This window comes from Cydia fagiglandana, chromosome 5 (genome assembly GCF_963556715.1).
Source record: "Cydia fagiglandana chromosome 5, ilCydFagi1.1, whole genome shotgun sequence".
Taxonomy (NCBI): Eukaryota; Metazoa; Arthropoda; class Insecta; order Lepidoptera; family Tortricidae; genus Cydia; species Cydia fagiglandana.
In genome coordinates, this window is record NC_085936.1 from 5651181 (window position 1) to 5677551 (window position 26371).

A 26371-nucleotide genomic window follows, 5' to 3' on the forward strand; every position below is an offset into this window, starting at 1 on the left:
CCCTTATATCATTGTACAGAAGTAAGAAGATTGTCTGGTACTTACTTACTTTATTTACAGTATTTTGTTGTAATTTTCTTTATCCGATCTACGATAAAAGAGCAATGTTTGTGTATTTTATATCCGCTATATTCTATAAAACCAATTTTCGGATCGAACTTTGGTATGTAATCGTGAAACCAATCATAATGATAGCATGTTTTAATTTCCGGACCATTACCATACATTATAACATACACATGTACATATGGTACAATGTATAATAATGCCAACAAACCACATTGTGGTTTGGAAGAAGAACTAAAAATGTATAAGTACATAAGAAGCTGTAAGCACGATTCGTGAATAAACGTTTATTTATTTATTTTATTTATATTGACTTAAAAAAATGCTTACCTAAAATTTAAGATTTGATATATCGTGCACGACCCATATCTCATCTTAAATCCTGCCACTGGCACGTCTCGGTTATTTGTTTTAAAATAGGTACATAATAAATTATACTACGTTTCATAATGCAAACTGGGTACATTACATAAATGCTAAAGATTATAATATGATTAACGATGTCGTCTGGAATAACATTCTGCTTTAAGAATGCGGAAATATTTTTTGTAGCTTTCCTGAAAATACTTATCAGGAAATGCCAAATTGACTTCTTTCTCAAAACGAAAACATACTTTTTAAACATTTTTTAGTAAAGCCACATAAAATCGGGATTGGGGACGTTCTAAATGGCCTACGTCCACAATATTCCGAATACCAATTGTAAACGTCACTGGGCCATTTATCTTAATTTTTTGTACGTCTGGACCGGATAGCCAGATGTTGAGACGGCTCCCAAACATAACACTGACCAAGCAGCACAAGGATTACTCGAAATTAGGCTCTAATTTAAGGTAATAAAAACTTACTCAGGTGCATTAGTGACATACGTGCCCGATCTAGGGCTAGCACCCAAATGATATGATAGCTAAGCTAGCATAAACTTGTTCTTAGATGTCACGTTTAATGTGTGACAGTAGGATAATATCGTGACCGACGTGACCGTATGTTTAATGTGAATCTAGGTTGGTTATGCAATCGGATATCATCGCTTCGCATTATGCGATTATCGGATCCGACGCCTATACCTCTTCTTTGATTTCCGTTATCTATATCTATCCTACAAACGTAACTAGTATATCCAAGCTACATATGTATGTACCTAGACAATGTATGTCTGATTTCGATATGCTGTGTTGATACTTTATATGTGAATATTTACTATAAATGGCGTTATATCGAAAAATGTAAAACGTATCTACACTACATCTGGGTCGCGAAAATAACATCCTTTTTCCACAGTTTACTGCGTCGCGAACTTTTCCCCGTACGAATATTATGCCGCCTAATTAATAGTGTCAGTGTATTTAAACTATTTAAAAAAATTGCAGTATTTTTTTGCCAAAGAGCAACCCTAGCGACACAACAATGATGGACAATTGCATTGTGCGGACGTAAATTATTTGACACTTGTCTCTTGCGCAACATGTGCGGGGAGGATGGGGCGACGCGGTGCCATGCAAATGCAACAATAGCTTCATTATTTGCTGCCTTTATAATACCGTGCAAAAAAATAACCGATACATTCCACCAATAAATATCGAATTTTATACTTTCAATCTAATGTAATGACCTTGTTATCGTTCGCGACATGTTTTAAAAATGATGTTGATATGTGGTTGAATTAACATACAGCTGGGGCTTATTGGTTTCCAATTGGTTGTGCCGTGTTGAAAAAAAGCTAAAAACAAAATTTACTGCCGTCCACTGTATTACAACTATTTGTTTTAACGATATTACAAAGGTGCAAAGTTTATTATTATATTATACATACAGCAGGAAATAAAAAAGTATTGCTCGCAGTAAAAGTAAGTTAACCATTTAAATTCAACCCGTGGGCGATTTACAAGGTAACTTCAGCAGGTAACTTGGTGATAAAAGGCAGAGGCGTAGCTAGAGGATATGGCGCCCGGGGCAGGCACCAAATTTGCGCCCCCCCCCCCCCCCCCCCCAAACGAAATGAACTAACGAAAGAGTTACTTTTTTACTTATTACTTACAGTTTACTTTTAATTGAGACAAAAAAGTGTTTTTAGTACATCGGTGGCTAACAAGCTTACGACCCACCTGATGGTCAGCGGTCACATGCGCGTTGCCGACCATTTTAAAACTTATACACTTATTTTTTGGAGATCTCCTTAGACTTAAAGGTTCAATATCGCTTGTGAGTTTGGGATCGTAGACTATTCACAGGTACAGCGCGCCTTTGGACTGATTTGAAGGGTCCAAGGTGGCATCCAGATGCTCCTGCCCAAAGGTGACAGCAGTACTCAATAAATGGGATCTGTCTACCCCAGAGTAAAGTATCGCCTCTCTTTATTGAGCACACCGAGTTTTATTTTTGGATACGAGCGCAGCCTACCCAGCAAGGTGGCTATGAAATTATTGGACGTCACTGATGGAGATCTCAACACCGAGGCTCCCAATACTCCCTGACATGGGAAGGCTTGTGCCTTGAAAAATGAGGTTTTCTTAGCCCTAAACGCGCAAAATTGAGTCTTGGTGGGATTGAATTGGACTAGATTGTCCCGATCCCACATCGAAACCTGACACAGGTTTTTCACGACATTCTAGTATCACAGAACGAGCGATGTTATCACGGCATGTCTTATACAGGGTGGTCCAAACCTTGACATCCATAATTTTTTTTAATTTCTCACGCTGTGGGCTATCAGAATATGTACGTTAGCCGACGTTTCGTAGTTTTCGAATTATGATTTTTATTACTTTTAACGTTTGTTAAGAAATTCTGGGGTGAAGATTTAATTAAAAAAAAAACTATTGAACTTTATTGTTTCTTTTTGTAACATAATCCTTGACCAACGGCGCAGTTGCTAAAACAACAGCATCCTTACTTGGCTGAGTTGAGCTGAGTTCAAGCTTAGATGTTGCCCTTACCTAAATAAATAAAAAATAAATAATGATAAAATACAAGCGGTTTCAAGGACTTTTTGTTATTTTAGAAACTGCTAGACCCTAAGTTTTTTTATAAGGTCAAAAAAGTGATACTTAATAGTCCTAATTTTTCAGAGTCGCCGGTCAAAGGAACTGAGGTGGAAAGCTTCCAAATTAGTAATTCATTAAAAAAGTCCTCTTTTGTTATTTCTACTATTATTTTATGGTGTCACTTCCCCATCGCTATTTCATGTTATATGTGCAAATACCACGAACATGTATTAGAAGACATAAAAGCAAAGCGAAGCTTCACCCCGGAATTTCTTAACAAAAGTTAAAAGTTAAACTCGTAAACTACGAAAAATCGGCTAATCATGGGGTATATATATTCTGATAACCCACGACGACGATACTAAAAAAAATTTTTGGACGTCAAGGTTTGGACCATCTTGTATACAGGTTGGCTAAAAAATAACTGCATTTTCCTTGCCAGGGAGATTTTGGGATTACACCTACTGAGCAAGTCGCGAAAAAAAAATTTGGCTGTGTCCTACATTTTGGCTGGTCCATTTTCTATGGGAGGTATTTTGCCCATTTTGGCGCCCCCCCCTTGGACGGCGCCCGGGGCACGTGCCCCCTCCAACCCCCCCCTAGTTACGCCTCTGATAAAAGGTACGCAAGAAAATGTCACAATGAAAAAAAAAAGATCGTAGGTACCCAATCGTGCGTGATTCTGAATCGCTCCGGCTTTGTTCGTCCGTACTATTCGGGATGCGCTAATAATAATAACTCGTAGCAATAACAGGCGGCGAGTCATCGACCTTCGAAAAATCTGACCTGCGTGCGCCCGCGCCGCACCCGCCGCAAGGTTGCCTTGCCAACGCGATCGACTCTAAAATTCTTTCTACAATTAATTTAAATGTTTAAGTAAAAGTAATAGAAGTATCTACTAGAATAAAAAATAACAGATACACTTTGTGAAACATATTTTTTTTTAACGCTCACAATTTTTTATTAGGTCAGCACCTAGGCATCGAACTCTGAAATGTTATCGTCCATTTGCCCCTGAAAGTACGTTGCCATATGATTTTATTATTGTCGAAGTTGAGCGAGCCACTTCAACTTTTTTGTGACTTGCAATAACCTTTATTGGTAGAATAGGCACTCGGCAAGGTGATCAACGTAATTTGCAAAAAAACTTGATTCTGCGCATTAAATTGGCGTCGAAAATGTCGAGAGTTAAGGTTATTGATTATCAAGATGAGTTTATTTTTAGAAACCAGCAACTCAATATAATAAATTAATCACGCGAGAATTCGAGAAAATAAACCAATTAAGTAACGATAGTGTGTTTAGAGATGTAATTAGGAGCAAAAACAATACTATGACAAACCGGGTAATTTATCTGTGTAAATTACATGGATTCTTGGAGCGTGAAAAGTTGTACCTACCACGGAGTAGCAGCATGTTATTTGATATTATTAGTAATAATATCTTTACACTGACGTGGTTTTTAGAAGAACCCAGCGTAGCTATCAGGTTTTGTCACAAACATGACAAATGTCAACAATATTTACAGAAGAAACTTGAGATCCGTTTCCAATACATCTCCATGTTTTATATTGGCGCACGAAATCGTCGTTGTCACACTTGTTATTTTAGAAAATAGGTGCCCGGATGATCTTGAGAGTTCTATTGTTCACAATGTGACATTGGGTTTTTTGTTAATGTCATATTAATTGTCATTCTCATTAAATCTCTCTATGATAATCGCGGTCGTATGTAAAGTGTGAACAGAGGTGAACACCCCAGCATCGCGAATCGTTGACCCTCGATCACCACGCAGAGGCGCTCTAGGGTCGGAGATCTTGTGCTAACACAGTTTTTTGCTTGCTATGTACGATGTACGTCACCTTTTTGGGAGGTTGGCACGTGGGAGGTGCTTCTAAATATCACATCAGCAAATCATTGGCAGTAATAATTCGTTAATGATAAATTGATAATAAATCTGGTGTTACTAATAAATGAAGTCACCCGGGTCAATGCTTTTATCGTTTTTATTATGTATGACGTTCAATTGGCTTATTTTGCAGGTGACCTACAAAAGACATTCCGGAATATGGTTTTGTATCGTGATTGTGATAATAACAAAAAGTTGTGGATTCTTTAGCCTTTGACATTTAGATTTATTTTAAGATTTTGATGTTCAATGTTTTGATGTTGGTAGTGCGTTCTGCATTACAATAGTAGGAATATATTTTATTGGGCATTGTTGCGAGCTGATAATGTGTAATACAGATGTATATATAGTTATTTCACACATATGATAAGCACATTAAAATATTTGACTTAAAATTAGCAACTGAAATGATTTACCTAGTATCTTTTGAATTTAATCCAATACTCGATTACGTGTGGTTAATATTATCTATTACTCCCTCGAGCAAGTTGGTGAAATGTAGGTGCTATTAAACCGACACAACGGTAGATATAAACATTATACCTACGTCATTAGGAGGAGCAGCCATCAGAAACAGGATACCGTTGTGGTTCCCGCTACAAAGTGACATAAGCGTTGTACATTTACTTGAGAAGGAAACGTGGAATCAGGATTGTTGATAACAGTAACAGAGCTAGTCATTGTGGAATTAATTAGTTCCTTGTTATGTTATTGAATGCAGAGATAAAAGCAGCAGGCTTATTAAGGATGGTTTTATGCACGTGATAAAACAACTGTCATTTTTTAACACCGCGGAATAGAGAGCGACGGACACCGTTTTATCACGTTGTCACGTAGACAAGGACGACCATCATATCCGTACTGCACACAATATTCATGTAAAATTTTAGTATCTAATCCTCTGTAAATAAATTTGTTCTTAGTATCGTTACCTGTCAAAAAGTAAAATGCGGTTATATAAAGCCGACCTAAATCGTTTTACGAGCTTTTCTTTGCCTTCATCGCGATCAAGTGGAATTTATGAGGAGTTACATAAACAGCTAATCTCACGGTTTTAGCGAAGCGAAGGTCGCCGGAGACGGGACGGGAGCTAGGTTACTTTCGCAACAAACGTGACTTGTCGAGATTTTGTTGTCGCCGTTTTACCGTTTTTTAAGACCACCGGCTAACTTATTCAGGACATGAGATGAGGTATTGAAAATTAGGCTTAATTTAGTGTTTTGAAAAACGTGGAATTGTTAATGTTTTAAAGACACAATCTTTGCATTTTTGTACTTGATTGGCCGTAAAAATGTGGTAATTTAATGGTTTGAATAAAGGCTGTGTCTTACTTATAATAGCCTATTTACGATACAAGTGCGAAAAATAGGAAATTCGCAACGAGTGGCGAATTTAAAAACACGACCGAAGTGAGTGTTTTAAATCGACACAAGTTGCGAATGACCAATTCGCACGTGTATCGTACAACATTGTACAGTACAGTACAGGCGCTTTAAACTTTCGACATAGTTACGTAATGTGCTTATTACCAGAAGTAGCACAAGATGTACCCAACTACCCACTGTAAAACATAATAAAAACTCCTCCATGGAATACTACGCGCGTTCTAAAGCGTGAAAAGCCTACAAAAAAATATTACGAAGAAACTTTCGACTATTTTCGGTAGTAGTCCGTTGCGACAGACTTGCGAAAGCGTTGCATTGCGCCATGATCGCGCTGTTGACACCGACAGCTCGTGCGATAACATCGCATTATCTGCGCGAATTCGATGAACCAAGCAGGGGAGACGTTACCCCACTCTCCCCTTTCCGAAATCGAAAAACATATTGTGTTTTAGATGCCAATTTACTTCGATCGTATTCCTACGGCTTCGGTTGGCGTAGTTGTTTCTAATGTTTATTTTTCATTTTCTCAGCTACAGCTACAGCCCTCGTCTTATTCGTAAATAATGTTTACGGAAACTGCTTATTAAGCACCGTGCTTAATAAGCATTTTCCTAAGTTGTTTGTGTTTAATTTCCTATGCTAATTCTGTTATTTTGTGCCTTGCCTACTACATTATTTATACATTATAGTCTAACTAGTACATCAAATTGCTATAGTTATTAAGTTTAATTCTTAGGTTTGTTGGAAATAGATTTCTTTTTTTGTTATTGATACGCATCCAAGCAGAATGTGACCTAACAGGAATGTTCAGCAGGTAAGCAAGTAAGAGTACTGTACCTGAGTCTAAACTAGATAGACTGGCTGCGTTAGGGTTAGCAAATTCTGCTACTTTTACATGGTGTAACTTTAATATTAATTAGCGTTAACTAATTAAAGTGAAACCACAAAAATGCTCGCCTATTAAAGGTTGAAATTAGTAAACACATTTGTTTTGAGTTGAGAAGCATTAGGAATTTGTAAGTATGATATGTTGCCTTTGAAATGATGCAAATTAATATTAATATTGATTTTAGTCTCCTGTTGTCACAAAGTGAGCAAATTTCGATCGTATTAACGCTGTACCCTTCAAGAGTTATCGTCTCTAGCTGTCAAATCTAAATCCTGACAAATGGTAACCCTAGGTGAGCCGGGAACTGGTTCACAAGGGGCGAGCGGGGAGCCCAGACGGAGGGACGTCATTGACCTGTCGGTCCCCCTCTACCCCCACTCGCGACACCCGCGCGAACCGTAACTTCATTGTATCGCGCACTGCGAATCAAATTTGTTGTTAGATGTTTTTGCGAAAGTTTGACAGGAACTCGTTGGCGGAGAATTAAATTGTAACTTTAAAGAGCTATAAGCAAGGCTGCATACGTGGACGTAGCGGTTTATAAGTTTAACTTTGCTCACTGAGCTATACGTTTATACATATATCTTCTACAAAGTCCGTACGAGTGCGATCATAAAAGTTATGATAACAATAGGCACATGAAAACTGATGAATATGTATGAAATGAAGTTAAATACACCTGAACATTCCAATGACCTCGTGACGTTTAACTCGATCAACAAACAGCGCAATCATTAACCTAAAATCAACCAGGTCATCATACCTGGCTAACATTTTAGAACGATTAATTGCCTATAATGGTAGGTGAAACGTTTTCAGGCCAATTGTGCTTGCTATTTTTGTGTTATTTCTGTATTAATGTACAACGAGTTGCAAAATTAAGTACTTGGAATGGACACATTAATGGAATTTATTGATAAAGTGGCCATGCTCCTTTGCTGTGTGTATATAGGTTATCTAATTTAGGGTGGAGCGAAATTGTTTTTTTTGGATTTTGGTTTTCTAATAGTGACAAAAAGTTGCCTTTAGGGTTTAAGATAAGAAGTTATTATGACGACTTTACTATCAAAAGGGAGTAAGTGCCTCCGCAAGGTCAATGAACTTTTGTATGAAAAATGTTTGTCCTGTATATAGCACCAACTTTGATTAAGGATTATTTGGATTTAAAATGACAAATTTAGCTTTTTTACTTATTAATTATTCTTTTTTATTTAAAGTTATTATTTTAGGTGAATAAACAGTTCAATCAGGCATTCACTTCTATAGTAATTATTGATTAAACCAGTAGTCAAATATGGGCCGTATACACTGCATTGACGTTTATTGAAATATAGTCAAATTGACCCAGTAGAGGTCAAAATGTATGTTTTATGTCTTCATTACATCAGCGATGCAAGTGAATCCATGTTATTGCAAAATATAAATACCAATTTGACGAAAATTCCTGCGAATTCCAGTTTTCTATCTGATGATTAAGTGGAGGAGGGATACATATCGCTTTGGTCTTAAATATTGATTATAATATTATAAATACACAATTATATTTTTTTAAATATTATATTTCTGAATTATTTATCAAAGTTGATTATTTATGTTTCAGAAGACACTTAGTTTGTCGTTGTATATACTTTTATTGTAATTAATCACGTTTAATATCTTGTCGTCCTGAAGTGGGTTCAAATATATTGCAGAACTTTTTATAAAGTAAAAATAAAAGAAAAAGCTCTTTTAACACCTAAATGTATTCCAATCTACATATTTATCTAAAGTAAGAACCTTTTAAAAACAAAGGAAAACAATATTTAACACATACATATGAGAGTAAAAGTTGTTTGCACTCAGGTAGTGTTGGTAGTTTCTTCATAGGTATTTGAAACCATTTATTATAGTTTATTTAACCGAAAAATAGATATAGAATATCGAAGAAGGAAAACATATTTTTATGATATACAATAATCAATACATACACATCATGTTGTATTTTTTTATTTCAGTTATTTTCACTTTAGCGATGTTGATGCTGCCCGTAATGGATTTTCAAGGCCCATTTCATCAAGCAATATTTTTTTTTTATAATTGATACTTATATTTTTATTAAATATTTGTTTACTTAGGTGCTTACAATAACTGTATAATTAAATATTTAGGCAGGAAATAAAGCTTTATATCATTTTTGATGGTTACACGCGTGTCATGTTTTTCCACTTCTTCATATATTTTGTAGGTGATGCAGAGGCACAAGATGACGACATAAAAAAATATAAAAAATCCCACAATATACTCTCACAATAAGACAACTTTTCCGCACTATTAGAATTGAATCTACGAAAAAAAAATTTTTCCCATACAAGCGCGCTCCACCCTTTATCTATGCTTCTTTTTTAATTATTTTCAGCGTCATATTATTCTTGCTATAATTTGCAAATAATTGTCGTAGTTGCATAAATCTATAATTAAAATAATACTCGTAACAACCATGCATAATTTACGCACCTTGTAATTCAAAGTCTCTTTCTCTAATAGGTGTTTTGGTATAGGTATTAAATTTAAATGTAGGTATACTTAATATAAAAAAAATATTCATAAGCGTAATATTAATGAGAACTCCTTTAAACGTCAACCGTTGTTCTCCAAGCTGAAGTCGGGCACGTCTGGAGTTCAGCGAAGGTCGAAGACGACAGACGAGCAGCCCTGTCCGACCCAACTGGGTCAAGTTCATTATTTAAAGATGACTAGTCGGGGGCCTTTTTACCCCAGTCTCCCCTTTACCTGTTCGACGGGATGTGGTTAATTTATACTGAGCTAAGACGTTTTGAAGTGAAATAGGGATGGTGTTAGAAGGCAATACATAAATTATGGCGTTATTGACCGAGCGTTAGCAAAGGTATCCGGTTCAGCTTGGGAAAAAATACTTTCTTATGTCTAGATGTTCGTTCACCTCTTTCGTCGTTCAATGATTATTATTTGTTTATTGTGTATTCAAAGTTGGCCTGTAGGTATCCAAAAAACACTTAATGTAACTACATTATAACCTAAGTTATTGTCAACATAAATATATTCAAAGATTTAATAAGGATGCAAAACTCAAAACACAGTTCCTAAGTTCTTGAACTTTCTAGATTTACCACGAAGACTTTCTAGTGAACTCGAGAAGGCTTTAGCCCGCTCACCCCGCTGTATTGCGGGAAAATATTTATAAGTGGAATAATCGTAAAACTCGGAGGCTTGCCTTGCGGGCCCTGTTACCAGCAAGGGAGGCGGATTTACAAGAAATTTCCATTTTAGCTCAGATACAGGTTAAATTTATCTTCTTTTAACGTGTATCTATAGTGCGTCAAGCAAATCTTGTCAGTAGCAATGTAAAGCAAACTAAAGTAGGGCAACACTCAAAGAGTAGTATAGCGCTAAGAAAAGCAGCAATGTACAATGTACATCGAACCTAAACTTTTTTTTCCGCTGAGCGCGCCCGTCAATTCAAATTGTCACTCGCGGATTCTCTATTGAAAATGTTTGAAATTGTTATTAATAGGTATACGGACAATTTAAAAGCGGTGTGTGATGTTGATAAAAATGATGAACTAATTTGAAGATCTCAAAATAAAATTAGAAGTGGACTATGCCGTTAAACAAGAATGTATGAATACAATCATTGCTTCAGCAGGTAGATGTCCTACTACTGGATTTTAATATTTTATTAGATTTCTCAGTTGCCACCGTAGGCATCTTAGCTTTGATTAAGCACAATCTTATTTAATATATTGGTATTAATGGTGACACAGCAGAAATATCTCATGAAATAGAATCGATTCAGAATGTAAACAAAGATGATGGCTGTCATTCACGATCCACATTCCACAGATAAAACACAGATGACACGCGATTTTCGAATTATTCGAACACAGTGTTGCTAACCCGCGATTTTTCAAATTTGCCGCCGTTTGCTACTGACAAGATTTGCTTGACCCAGTATAGATTCGTAGATCTAAACTACATATTGCGATACTTATATAGTTCGATTTTTTTAGCATAAGGAATAAGGTAAACAATCTTGATGTGTCTTTTAATTGAAAAACACATTTTAAAAATAAGTTACGGCAAATATGTAACAATTATGAATCTAATACGATCATTTATATTCTTTTGCTTTCATAAGTAATAGTTTTTGATTTTTAAAAAGCGTTTTTCAATTAAGACATGTCAAGATCGCTTACCTTCTTGCAAGTTCTTTCTAATGCTAAAAAAACGACCTATATATGAGACAAAGAAAGTTAGAGAGTGCCATAGGTATTCCTTTATATTTATGGAGCGTATTTATATAATTTAGGTTAACAGCAAAATTAGTTTATAAATTAACGTCTGCTAGGGATTTGATGGTCGTTCTTGTCTACGTGACAGCGTGATAAAACGGTGTCCGTCACTTTCTATACCACGGTGTTAAACAGTGACAGTTATTTTATCACGTGGATAAAGATGGAGAAAGCTATCCATCGGCCGGCGTATTATGGATAGCTTTATTCACGTGACAAAATAACTGTCACTTTTTAACACCGTGGGATAGAAAGTGACGGACACCGTTTTATCACGCTGTCACGTAAACAAGAACGACCATCATATCCATACTGGTTAGGTATGTCATTGGAATTATGAAATGAATGAATGCTCATTGTCCGTTAAAATTGTATAAAAATAAAATAATACACATGAAATAACTCTTACTCTTACTTGTATACATATTACATACATACCTACAACTAAAATCTGCATGGTTAAACCTGACACATAAGCTTCAAGTTTCGAGTTCGAGTATGCCGTAAGTTGAATGGTCTGGTTTTCCAAGCTGTGTAAACACAAGACCATTACGATTGAATCATATTCCCCATAATATTTACGAATTTATGAATAACAATATTTATACATTTCTAAGTATGGACGAGGAAGTCTCGTTAACAATTTATGACTAATAATGATATTTAAATGGTTATGTTCTTCCCCTTATACATTTTGCGAATGTATTGTTCTATATAATAAACATCATTCGATAACTCTTTGAAAAAAAATCTATAAAGATACCAAAAAAAGGCATATGCTTGAATAGCAACCCCGGGATGCCACATTTAAGTTTTGAATAGTATGACGTCAGTTCAGCTTCTAAATTTTGTGTTACGGTTTTCAAGTTAATTTTTAAGCCGAAATGTATGATAATTACAACTTACTTATTGATAAATTTATAAATGAGCTCATCACCATTTCTTTTAATTCTTGACTAGAGACATTAAAGGCAAAGCCAAAATTAAGGTAATGTAAAAAGATTTCAAACAGCTCTTAAATTATGTAGTAGATACTGTGTAGGTATACTGCTCAATTTTTTAAAGACTTACATCGTTTGTTGATTAAAGTCACGAGCTGACTGAAAATTAAAATCTTGTCAATTTACTATTACAGTAACATATTGTATTGCAAATATTGCAATGTAAAACGTATAGAGGCAGGTAGGAATAATAGTTACAGAAATAACCCCAAGGTGACGACGTGTCACTGCCTTACACATATGTGGGCGGCGAACAGTCGTCATCGACAGTTTGGACGATTATATTATTTATTTATATGTCACTGTCAAACTCATAAGCAATTTTAACTCACATAAAAATCTGTTAAAATTAGTAAAAAACTTCGTAGTTCAACATATATTTAAATACTACTGACAGACTAAAATAGGTCAAGTTCGAATTGCGACGTGAAATACGGAAATAATCGTGGGCTAAGAAAATGTTTTGAATGCAACTTCTAACTAAGCTTAAACTGTGACGTGAGTGAATAAACATTATGTGAGTAAGTAAGTAAACCAGATTTCCTACATTTGGTAACAAAAAAGGAATGTTTCTTAAAAACTTTCTGGGACATTTTGGGAAATATGGTGGAAGTTGTTCAGCTTCACATGTACTTTACCAGCATACCAATTTTTATAGAAATCTAAGATGTGATCGAAATGTACAAACTCTTTGAGAATTGCTCAAGTTATAATACCTAATGTACTGAGGTCTTATCGCAAACATCAAAAATCTCAATTTCTGCCTCTTTACCGCTCTTACATATTTGAGAAATAGAGAGGTACTCGTAAATAGAAGAACGAAAAGTGGTTCCCGGACTTCCCGGTTATAGCCGTGACATCAAGCTCAAATGCATCAGATAATGATCGCTAGTAATTGCTGGTCCCAGTACAGTGTTTGCCATAAGGGCACACGGGCCCGTGCCCATGGCCCCCATCCTCAGACCAGGGCCCCGAAGGACAGACAGTAACAGCTATATTTGATTACTCATAATAAATACAAGATCATAGTAGAAAAATCTTAGTTTAATTCGTTTTTTTTACTTTCCAAAAGGGCTCCAATTTCTGATATGCCCAAGGGCTCCAGCATATTTTAAGACGGCCCTGGCAGTTCCTAAGATTTTAATACATATACTTTTAAAATCAGCATATTCTCGCATTTGTCCCGTCGCTAATTGTACACTGAATGACTGAAGCCTGCGGTACGCGTCATTAATATTTAAGTTGCCCGAAGGCCGGACGTTGTCCTCGTCACGATACGTTTGTATCGCGTCGCGTTACACATGGAAAATCGCGAGCCCGGTCAATGGTTCTAATGCTGCGGGATTTCCGAAGTGTTTTAGTTTTTTCTTACTAACTTTTCACCTTGGAAAATGAGAGGGCCTACTGCGAACCACTGTGGAACCACTTCATTGGTTCGTTCGCCTATTGCCTCTTTATCGCTCGAATGCACAGACGAAATTTATATTTTCGATGTTCGCGGCAGGCCCTCAGGATACACAGAAAAAATAAGACCTTGGACTTGGACGCATATAGGAAGGCTTTAAAATTTTGATACCAATCATTTGCAAGTAATTAAATGATTCAAAATACAAGGCTGCAATCACCAATTCTATTAAGGTGTCTGATAACGCTGTGGCCTCTAAATGTCAGCCTATTTCTGGACGGCGACCTCCTCGGGTCGCAGTGAATCGAAAATAAATAGGTAGAACACTAAAAAGCAGATAAGGCATATTCCGCTATATACTATAGCTTATAATTTGATAAAATTTATGCACGTTATAGGACTGGTAAGACATGTTTGATACTTAAGGAATACAAACAATGATATCATCTTATTAATCAATATAATTTGCAAAAGAATGGAGACTGGAGAGTTATCTGTTGACAGCGTGAGATGAAAATCATAATTTGTTGTTGTTGAAGTTGTACGATGCGGAATTGCAACACAAAGCTGCTTATTCGTAGGCCTAGGCCAAAACACCGGCCATTGTTCGAGTTAACTGACACAACAAATAACCCAAACACAGTATCATACATAATGGTACTTACAGTATTTATATGTCTTGAAGGACGTCGTAAGATGTCAAACGTTTTCTGAAACAAAAGAATATAAATATAGAACATTTTTTTATCAAGGCTGAATGTGTCAGTATGGGTTGGGTTTTATTAGAAAAAGAAGGACGGATCGGCACAAATTGAAATATAAAATCGCGCATGTTGCGGTAAAGTGTGATAGCCAATCGGCCATGCTGGTGTGATTATATTAGGATGACGAGTAATCTCAGCTAAGAATATTGTGGCAGATTTAATTTAAGGAGATAAAATAACGAAAAACCTGAAACTATTATCATCCCTTGTTGGACCATTCCCAGTCGGGACCACTCTCGGAACAAAGGATTCCAAAAAATGAAAACGATTAGAAAAAGTTTTTCTAATGTAGGCAAACTAATGGAAAGTTAAAAGACGTAGTTCCGCCAAATACTGTTGCTTACGACGTAGCAAAGTCAAGGAAGTAGTCTCGAAGATTGCTCGCCACAAACTTGTGAAAGCCGGAAAGCACGGCGTGGATTTAATCATGATCTCATGATCGTGTCGTTTATAAAATGACTTGACTGTTTTAAAATATATGTATTTCTAAATGTCTTTTGACTTTTGTATTCGTTTGTACATAAATCTTTTTAGTATTTATACTGATATAAAATTATTAGCTTTCTATATAGGTATTAACTAAACGGCCTAAACTAAACCTAAAGCACAGACAAGACCTAGCTACTCGTATTAAAGAATAATTTAGGAATACGAAGGTACACGAAACAACCTTACACAAAGCAAATTGCACTTATTATACATATTGAAAAGACACCAATTGAAAATTCATTGATGTAATATTTACATCTCCTTGTTTTATATTATAATATAAATAACAAATTCGTATAGCCAAAATTTGTAATGTTAAATGGCGAGTAGGAGATTCTATCCGTCTTTGTTCCTCTTCACTGCTTCCATTGGAAGCTGTTTTGTGACGATTTATTGAATTGAATTGAATTGAAAATATTTATTTCAGATTTGCATCCATATTTGTTAGTATAACTTAGGAACTAATGTTAATTTTTACACCTAGTATATGTACATACATTAAACTATAACCTAATCTATTTTCTAAATTTAAGAAAGCCTATAACTTGGCGAATCCAATGCGCCAGTATAGGATTCTCAGGCCTTTCTGCAATGACATCCAGAATGCTGTTGGTACTGCTCCTAAGCCGACCCATCATCGAGACGATTCTCTTTCGCATAACCGCATGGAAATCGTCTGTATGGGACTCTCTGAAAGGGATTTATATTTCTTCCCGAGGGAACATAAATAAAACCACTTTATTGGGCACATTATTCTCATGTATGTGGACTATAGACTAAGGTCAGATCGATTATTCACTACTTAATCTTATCCCGTCTTCAATAAACAAACGATTGCGTTGATTGATGATGTAACTATTAGTAGCTAGATAACTGACGATCAAGGGCAAGGTTTAACGCGACATTGCTCTATTTGACTACAAACATCTTGAACTAATATAACAAATATACGTGTATTTTACCAGTACATGACGTCATACCACGAGGCAAGGCATAACAATAGACGTGCCAATTACTCAATGATCGGTGGCCGGCAGACGCACGACATGGCCGCCGCTCACAAGATGGCGGGCGGTGAAAGTGGCCAGTGGTGCCGATGCCGGTGGCCGCTCTCCGGCTAACGGACGTTTTAGCGATAACGAGCACGGTACATCCTTAATTAATAAAGACTAATTACTTAATGAGTTTGAAATTAAGGATTTGCATGCTTATAAAAAGAGACAAATGGGTTTTGGCGTCAGTTCAAAACAAGTTTGATTGTAGAGACGAGAAGAACATCCATTTGGAATATAAATAAGTACCTACGTATGTGCGGCAAACTGATTAACAAAGTAGGTTATCTCATCTTCAATGTTATTGCAATTATGTATTAGTATTGTTACTGTGTACCTAGTAAAATTGTGCTTAAGGAAAATTATTCTTGAATTCGGAAGCTAAAATCTACATTCAAGACCATGGTCATGGTCGTAGCGCAGACTGATATAAAACTTGTTTTTTTTTAAAGGACTTTTATTATATGATTAATTCGAATTACCTATTACGTAGGGATCGACTTAAATACTTAAAAATAAATAATTGGATAGCTATAAAATAGGTCCCTTGACGCTGACGTAACTCGTAATTATTGTATTTCGTATCAAATTTGTTTAAATGGAAGTTTAATAAATGAACCTTGAAGTTAGAGAACTAAAGCAACCAGACCTAGGCAGATACTTGAGTGACTTGAAATTAATGAGGCCAAACCGTTTAGTTAGGTAATTAAGATGAAGATTCCAGAAAGGTAACGTAATCAAAAAGGTATTTATATAATTCAGTACCTAGGTACATACGCAACCTTGATTACTCGCTGTTGAAACAAATAAGATTTGTGTTAACTAGAAAAGAGTTACGTATTAATACATACATATGTCTACCATAAAAACCAAAGGTCTAAATGTCAAACCGTAATTTTGAGATTTTTGAGTAAACTAAAACTTTTATTTAGAATTCCTTGATTATTCTTTACATTTCAGCATGGCCTAGACTCCCTAGGCCCTAGAAGCATCGGAGGATGCTTCTAGGGCGATGCAAGGAGGAGGGAGGAGTCCCTCCTCCTTGCATCGTTCTCCTCAGTGCTGAGGGTCGTAACCTCCTAGTGGAGCACATGATTCCGGATTGTGGATTGCCCTTGATTCCCTAGAAGCATAGACCTATAATATTCCTAGAAGTATGTAATCGTCCTTCACCTTGATTAATCCCAATAAAAATCGTTTTATGTTAGACTACAGAAGGCGATGAGGTATCAGTAGGTACCCGCTGAATTCAGGTTCGTAGCAGGGACACGTGAGCTTCAATTTGGTGACCCTGCCCCGACTATCGAGGTCACTCTTCCGTGGCTAGCTGCGGCGGAAGTCGTAAACGAGGATTGAACTTCGTGACGTTACGTCCGCTTCCTCGAGCGAAGGCAATTTAGACAAGTGGGAGAGAGAAACAATTCATTGAAACTAGGAACTTTGGATTTGCAGTTAAGCTTGCGAAGTTTGATAAGATGGAATGGAACTATTGAAACGCGACGGGACGCCAAATGCGGGAGTGCTAAGCTAATAGTTTTATTGACCGTACACGTGTACACCAGCAACGTAACACATCTGGCAGGTCGGTTACGTTTCTATTGCAACTGCAACAACGAAATAAGGCAATATCATATCCTTGATCAATTTAATAACATTCATGAAATGCTGTCTCCATTGAAGTCTTCATCTTGGTCAGTCATTTTCACCAAGGTCATCCGCAGAAGTCTGGAGCCCTTTTACCTGCTGCTACAAACACTGCAATACTTTCACAATCGGAATGTTTCATTTCAAATTAAATGTTTCAGGTGCCATTGCGTGGATTTGATCTCTCGCGAGGCATTTTAACCTTTGTCACCGACGCCGTGTCAAACACAAAAACTGTTACTCAGACGCCACGTCACCGACGTGTCAAAACCATAGAGGTACAATAATATAGAGATGGTTTCATCTTCGTTCGCGTTTGTCCCCCGTTTGGGGGAGGGGCCAAACGACCGAACGAGATGCACTTATGGAACTTTCAGTAGGAGTAGCAGAGAAAGCCGTATTATTGCTTGTCTTTGTCACAGTCTCACTTTTTGTTTGTTCCCCACCATAAATTTAGTATGGTTTATGGTGGGCAACAAATAACCCGACCGAATTACGTAGATTGTTTTTGGTATGTTGTCAGGAATTTTAAAACGTGTTTTTAATATTGTCGCATTGCGTATGTTTTGTCCCTCACGGAGGCACGCGTATACCACTTCTATAGGATGCTACCTTCTATGGTAAAAACTGAAACTGAACTTTATGTCAGAGTACAGGAGTCGATGCGGTATCAGTAGGTACCCGCTGAATTCAATCAAAACTGAAACTGAACTTTATGCATATGCACGGAGGTCTATGTTGGGCTGTGACCGATTAATCCGTCTTTGGCGTTGGATCTGCGATGCGGATATATCAGTCATTGGCGTCCAAAAGGTTAAAAGTGTGTATTTCTGCCCTTATTGTCGTTATAAGTAGTGTAATTGTTTCCTATTCCGTAAATTAACAAAGCAACTCGTGGTGGTACAAAGGTCAGCTAGTTCTAAAAGGTCTAAGTATAACATATTTCACGGTTAGGTTAATGTGTCACTGAATCTCAAAATCGCTTATACCCACACAATACTAATATTACCTATCTACATGATATATATACAAAATGGAATGAATGGGAAATTCGTGTACCTACATTACATACTTACTATTATATAGGCAAGTTTTACATCTCATGTTGTCACAAAAGATATTGTTTTCGGACTTAGTGAGGGCGAAAAAACAAAAGTAAAGTTACGCAGAAAAGAGTCATAACTCCATAACTGACACAACCGTATAAACACAACATAAAACCGACTTGGTACCTACTTCTGGAATTCTTGCTACCGGTTTTTATATCAAGAATGGAAACAAATATTTAATGACAAGGCATGGGAGATAAATTTAAGTTTTCAAAGATGCAAAGAAAGAAGAATTTAAGGCGGGTAATTATTTAGTGTTTTCTAATAACATAGACGAAGTTTAATTATGTGTAGGTAAAGTAACAACGCTTTTAAAGAAAGTAATCAATTTCAGTCCCCGCAGACTGGTCTTGATATCAAAGGGGAACTAAATGGAATTACTCCGGCATGTCGTTGCTATGCCGACAACACAATTATAAGTTGGGAGCAAACAGGGCCCTGATTCTGATATTATCGTATTTTAGTGTCGATTCAATCTGATTATCCGGGCGTTTTGCTTGCACAGGTTTCGCGTTAGCGGAATCGGCTTCGGCTCCCACCTCCCACCAAGTGATTAGATTCGTATCTAATGTACGAGTAATACGTCACATTTCATTCGAGAATTAACCACCGGTATACATAAGTAGATTAATTTCTGCTTGTTTAAGGTAGGTACATACACATTTTAAAAGCTTTTAACTTACGTTGTTTTGCTTTTTTTAGTCGTGCTTACCTATATAAAATTATTTGAACAATGCAAGGGTCTAAGGGTGGTATTGCACCTGTCCAATGTCATTTACGTCTCATTGGATAGGTATCATAGAATGGAAAACTTACAAATCATATCACATCCTAAACTGCAAAACGTAATTCAAGACCAAAAAAGTAAGAAATGTTGCCACGTTTTTACTAGCGCGTCTTTGTAAAAATAAGTAAATAAAATTACTTTTTTAAATCGCAGGAGTAAAATTACTAATAAATAAATTATCTTAGCGTGATTATTTATCAAAAGGAATTTACTATTTTACAAACAAATTATTGCAGTGGCAACATTGTCTTACTTTTTTTGGTCTTGAATTACGTTTTGCAGTATACACCTACACCTACTATAACTAAAAGCGCAGGTTTGCTAAGCCCCAATTAATCACGCTACTTTCATAAACATACTTTTGTTTTTATTCAGTTTGTTATTCGAATGTAAATCAAGATTCTTTAAACGCGTTCAGATTAAAAGCAGATAGTCAGTCTCGGATGTTTTCCTTCTAGTATCAGATATGCGTTTTTCTTATCAACCTTATCTGTCCCGTATCTCTTCCTGGGATCAAGAAATCCCATTCGCACTTTTGAAACGGGGACATGGGACATCTACCTTTTATTACACGTTTATACTCGTTGTACCTATGTAATATAGTGGTGTAGCTGCTTAGCACGCACTTGAGTCCTACGGACTTATATATGGTGCTCATTGCGGCGATAACGACAAGATAAACTATCCTCACTTTCTGACAATGCTCTTCTTCGAAATAATCACTTTTCTTATCTCTATCTTTTAAAAATTAATTTTAGTTTGTGGTTTATTGTGTGGGAAGGATGTGAAAGGCAAATCTTGCGCACTTACTCACCTCAACTTATTCGCTTATTATTCAAAGATATAAATCGTCTAAAGTGCCGACTTAGCTCAAAACCAATGAGTCACGTCACGGCCGAGTGTGGGCAATCTTAGCCAATTACAAGCTAACCTTGCAAATTCGTACTATTGTGATGTCATCGACGTCTGTCTGTTGAAGGATTTACGTTTACAACGCTTATATTCCTATTTTTTTTAATTTGCTTTATAGTTACATAAGCTAGAGAGAAAGGGAACCCCTCTTGCATGGCTTGGCATTTGCAATTTTTTAGAAACTATTCGAACTATATAGGTACATTACCTATGCGTCAATCGAAATGCATTGCACCGCCGTAGAATTCTAGTTGTGCCGCTCATAGTTAAACTCACCAGACCATGTAGCAGATACATCTGAGGAGGACGAATTGAAAGAAGAAAGCCATCGCCAAAGGTTGGTAACCGGACAGCGGAGAGCCCCAAGCGAGGAAAAGAGTGTAGTCACATTGTGAAACAATGGAACTATTTTTTTTTATTAAAGGACTATTTTATCTCTATTGCTCTTCATTATTGAGGTTTATGAAAAGGGATTTCACTGTACGAGTGTATGCCCAACGTCGTCGCCTTGCTAGTTTATAAAGTTTATGACAACTAGGAATTTACTTATAATCCTATAGGAAGAGAACTCTAGAACGAAAATTGAAGTATGTTCTAGAATGGTCTCTGTCGTCACAACTTGTCTCGGAATAATACCCTGAAAGCCGACAAGCATAGATGAAAGACCTCCGTAAATAGCAATTTATCAATTTATTGGCTCTGGTTGCCTCAATTTTCCAGAGCGATGGGATTACGTCCCAATAAGATGTGTTATTAATAGGTCTGCGTAGGTCGCCTTCAATATCTTATTACTTTGCTCAGACCTTGATGTAACCTTTAACTTTGTTAGTTACCGTTGATAAAGGGCACACGACATCAAAGGTGATTGTGTCAATCTTTTTTGCGGCAATATTGTTATATTATATACCTTATTTTCCAATTGCTTTCTATGATGTTACATACCTATGCACTCCACTACCATAACTATAAGTCATATTATCTTACTCGCGTTGTCCCGGCTTTTTGCCACGGCTCATGGGAGCCTGGGGTCCCATTGGCAACTAATCAACTATGAGTCAAATCGTTGCGTAAATTTTAGAATTAAGTTAGTAAATTGGTACTAGTACATTTTATAAAATAAATATACAGCTGAGTTCAGAATATGATCCCAATATTATAAATACAATAATTATTAGTGTGATCAGTGCAATGCCCTGAATAACCTATCGAATACCTAATTTCACTTCTTACTTCTCTGTTGATTTAACCACGCTTACATAAAGGAATTCGCTCAATTACTCGTATCCATACAAAGAATTTATTGACGTTTTTAATCGCAAATCAAGCCGAAAAAATAGTCCGATAACCCATCGACCTCGGCGTACGATAAGTGCGGACGAGACAAAGTCGAGGCCGTTGGCCCCGGCTATCAGCTGACGACACCGGCCCAGCCGTGGGGACATTATCATCCATGGCGTTCACTGGCATTTCGAGAAACGTTCATATTTATGGGGAGCATTGCTCGGATAACATAACGATTTCATGGCCGTAGAAAACCTTTTGCATGCTGTTGGGCGTTTTGAAACGTCTTTATTGTTTTGTCGCCTGCCATCAGTGCTATCTAATAATACACAAAACAATTCCTGTGACCGTAGTTTTGATCTCTGTGTAATCAGAGATCTAATTTTATTTAAAATATCTACGCGGTTAACGTTTTCCGCAAAATATTTCCTAAATTGCTGAAATAACGAACTCTACACAGACACGGGTAAAAACTACAGCAATTACATCTACCTAAATTATAAGTGCTCTACATATTTATCTTCAGGCGAGAGAAATGGCGTGTCACGCGACAAGAGAAATATTAGCCAATCATAATAATATCTAAACCTTTTGCAAACATCCAGAAGAGTGTACATACCTATCATACATATTTATAATAATATTGTTCCATTCCAAACTACAAAGAAGTTGTATAACGTATCGGATCACATATTTTCGCTTCAAGTTCCTACGTCACATATACCGGGTGTGGCCTGTAACACGAGCAAATAATTAAAACATAGATTGTACTCCTCAAACGGTGACACTTTTGTTCCACAACTTTAAAAAATTATGAAGCATTTAGACTCCCTATTTTTTATACAAAATAAATATTATCTTCAATGGACGCCATCGCCACGCCATTATCATTATGATTGACGTTGCTTGTCACGCCTTAAACATAACAAAATTCGCAATACATTGCGTCTTAGAATAAACTTTAAAGTGTATTAAAAATCAAACCACAAGTTATTTTTAAAAGTTGCTGAACAAATGTTGGTCAGAATGAGGAGTACAACCTACAGTTTAATTTTTTGCTCATGTTACAGGCCACACCCGGTATATTTAATACCTAATCGCTAACACTAACAGAATGCCTGACGTATTTTTGGCAATACTGTTCAAATATTTACCAAAGCCAATAAAACGAAATGCAACGATCAGCGTGAATCAGTAGCATCCGGCGCTTCGTTATTCTGGTGCTCTGACCCGTTTTTATTTGGTTCTCCGAATCTCCGCCGATTAATCAAAGGAGCATAAACCTCCGGTTGTAAAACATTCAATGCTTACTGCGCAGTTATCAATCATCTTCAAATGATTTAGTTCTTTATTGAATCGTCTATCTATTCTATTCGATAATAATACGGCTCTTGACGGAAGCACATTCGTTTTAGCGAAGACAAGAAAGGAGTGTCCAGCTGAAGTTTCGGCTTCGGCTTTCTTTGGTTTCAGCAGGTTTCGTCAAAAGATAGGACACCACCGTCATTTTCTTTCAACGATATTAACACGAATAACACGTCTATAAACGTTTTGGTTTCGCCCGAAACTGAGCCAAAACCGAACCTTCGATTTCGGCTAAAAATTCGGTTTTAGTCAGATACTAATAATTCTAATAAAAACAATCAAAAGTCATAACAACAACATTTATGTTCGAAACAGCAGAAAGAAAAGGAAACATTAATAATTCCTATTAACAGCGTAATGTAATGGCAAACAGAAAGAAGAGCAATCCAATAATTTAGCAGTAGGAAAAGATAACCCGGATTGGAACAACATTAGGAACTTGACTCACGCCACGCAAACTTCGCCGGCACTTTTTTTTACAAAGGGTAGGGTCATTGCGTCAGTTCACCGTCCAGTATCTATTATATAATCTGAGGTCCAGTGCCTGTTTCCGTCCACTTGACATAGTTGCCACAAAGAATTCTGTATAATTTCAAGAAATGCGTATAATTTCAATATATAGGTACCTATATATACCTGTTCAAATTATATACATTCTTTGTGGCAACTACGCCAAGTGGACGGTGAACTGCCACAATGACCCTTAATGACCATTCCAAGATCTCTTCCTTCGATTGAAACCACAAAATTCCTTGCATCTGATAACAATTAGGAATACAAAATGTAGCAATATCTAAATATCGGTCCTATGTCAAGTCGCTAACTTCTTCGAGTTTCCAAATCTTTTAGTGAAATCACTCTTATCTGAGTATAATTGGAGCAAATAATGTTCAATATGTTGTCCTTCGTATTTGTTTAGTGGCATTGAGTGGCGTGTAGTCAGGTAGAGCAAATATCGCGACCTACTTACTTGCGCCCGCCGCGCGCATCGAGCATAGCGCTCTAAAAATAGCCGGGTTGAGAAAGCACTAGGCAGACAGCATCGCCCATAGTTTCGACGCTTTCGTACTCCTCTAGGAAGTCGGACAATGCTCGTGTTTCAAACCGACAAATAGAAGACCATAAAAGAGACAAACTAAGTACTTACAAGTATTATCCGCCATTCCGTTTCATTTAAAATTTGATAGAGCACGAGTAGCACGACTAGTTGTTTTAAATCCAATAAGACGAAAATGAACAATCATTGCTTTTGCCCAAAGTCAACAACAACCTACACAGTCGCACTGGGTATAACCATTATTGCTGGTAACAGGTTACTAAATCATTCTTGACATATCGTTAATAATCAGACAGCAGAAAAAAGATATGCCTTACCAAAGCGCGTTAGTAAATCTTCGTCTAATATAACGGAACCGGTGCCGTGAGATAATGACACAATCGTCTTCGATATAAAAACGCTAGCGTGTAGGTTTTATATTTATTTTACTGATTATCCATCAGTTGCCGAGTGCTAGGACGCTAATTGGCTACCTAAACTAAGTTTATTTTTCGATGACAACTCTGAAGAAACAAAGAAAAGGTTAGGCCAAATAACACCTGCAGCTGCAGGTAAAAATCACATAAAATGACCTCTTTGTGACAAAGAAAGCCAACCGAAACTGCTAGCGATGTATCTAAAAGAGGCGGTTTAGAAAGCTATAAAAAATTCTGAAGGCACCTACCATCTAGTCAAATTCTCCTCAATCGCATAACTTTCTAATCGGAGATTGGTGAGATTTTCATGCTCTAAGTTCATAGAGAAGGCAAGTTTGCCATCTGGCAATCTTAGTCGATATTAAAGAGGTTCTTGCAAGTTCCGAGCGCTGGTGATGTCGAAATTTCTCAAGTGGTCTCGCGTGGTTTAAAAACCAGTCGTAGCAGCCTTGAAGCATTTGATGCTTGCCACGCCCATCATACTTGATCGCATGTATGCTCTATTAAATAAAAGGACCTCATTACCGATAAGCAATTAAAGTTTAGCAGTCGCTGTAATCCAAGCAATCAATTGTCCCATTCACAACTCTTCTAAGTGATACGATGTTTTGTTTACACTAAGAACAAAAGCCAGTTTTACCAGCCGCATTATTGAGAAACAATAAGACCTGAACGTTTCCGCATACGTAACTTCTTTATCAACTTCGCCGTCTGCTATTAGCACTGATGTCCCAACAACTCCGTATTTTATTAGTTGCTGAACAGGAAAACGTATTCTTACTAAGAGATTGTTAGAATTCATTCTTAACAAGTTTTGAGCACATTTTAAAGCGAGCGCCGACCGCGACGCAGCTAACTGGCTAACGGTACAGTCTTGACTTGAACCACATTCATCTCCGATCCACTGGAGCGCAACCGAACAAAAACTATTCCTATTAAATTCTGATAGTTCAATGAGCGAATTTTATATAAAGCACAACGTAATCCGGTTCCGTCCACGTATGCGATTGGTGTCGTAGGAGTCTCATTTACCTCGCGAGAATCGGAGGGAGGACGCCAACTCAGGCTCGGCGACGTAGCGCGACCAGCCTTGCTTCACTGTCACCAATTTCTCACAATCACTCTCTAGTCACTTCACAGCAGTCCTGGGCGGGCCAAATGTCAAATATCAGCACGAAAGTTCCAAGACGTTAATCCTTTTCCGCAAAGAATCCACGAAATTGAAGACGGATCAGAACGCACGGAGAACCGACAGGGCGTCCGCTTACGGCTCTTGTCGTAAGTAGACTGGCCCGGGCGGGTGGTGAAGGGGGGCGGTCTGGTTTGTGCGCTCCGCTCTCGCAATCACGTCCGAGTAGGGGCGCGAAGAAGGCCGAGGGGCTCCGAAGCCGGCCGAGAAGCACCCGCTATGTCGGTACGGTATCGGGAGCCGCGGGGAGGGCGTGCACGTGCGGGCGCGGACACGACGCCGCGGTCCTCCGGCATTGGCCTCCTACAAGTTGCGGTGCAACGCATGCACCGCCGCGCCGCAGATAGCTCGCTGCCATGC

The 26371-nt window shown here is 37.3% G+C and overlaps 1 protein-coding gene across 1 annotated transcript in view; it reads right to left on the reverse strand.

Moving 5' to 3' along the window:
* The window catches only part of LOC134664329 (uncharacterized), a 62446-nt gene extending 36330 nt beyond the window's left edge, over nt 1-26116 (reverse strand). Inside the window, exons 1-2 of the mRNA XM_063520902.1 lie at nt 25855-26116; nt 14612-14656 (exon numbers count right to left, since the gene is read on the reverse strand). The gene's annotated coding sequence lies outside the window, so the exon portion shown is untranslated. The remainder of the gene's footprint in view (nt 1-14611; nt 14657-25854) is intronic.
* Between the last annotated feature and the right edge of the window lie 255 nt (nt 26117-26371).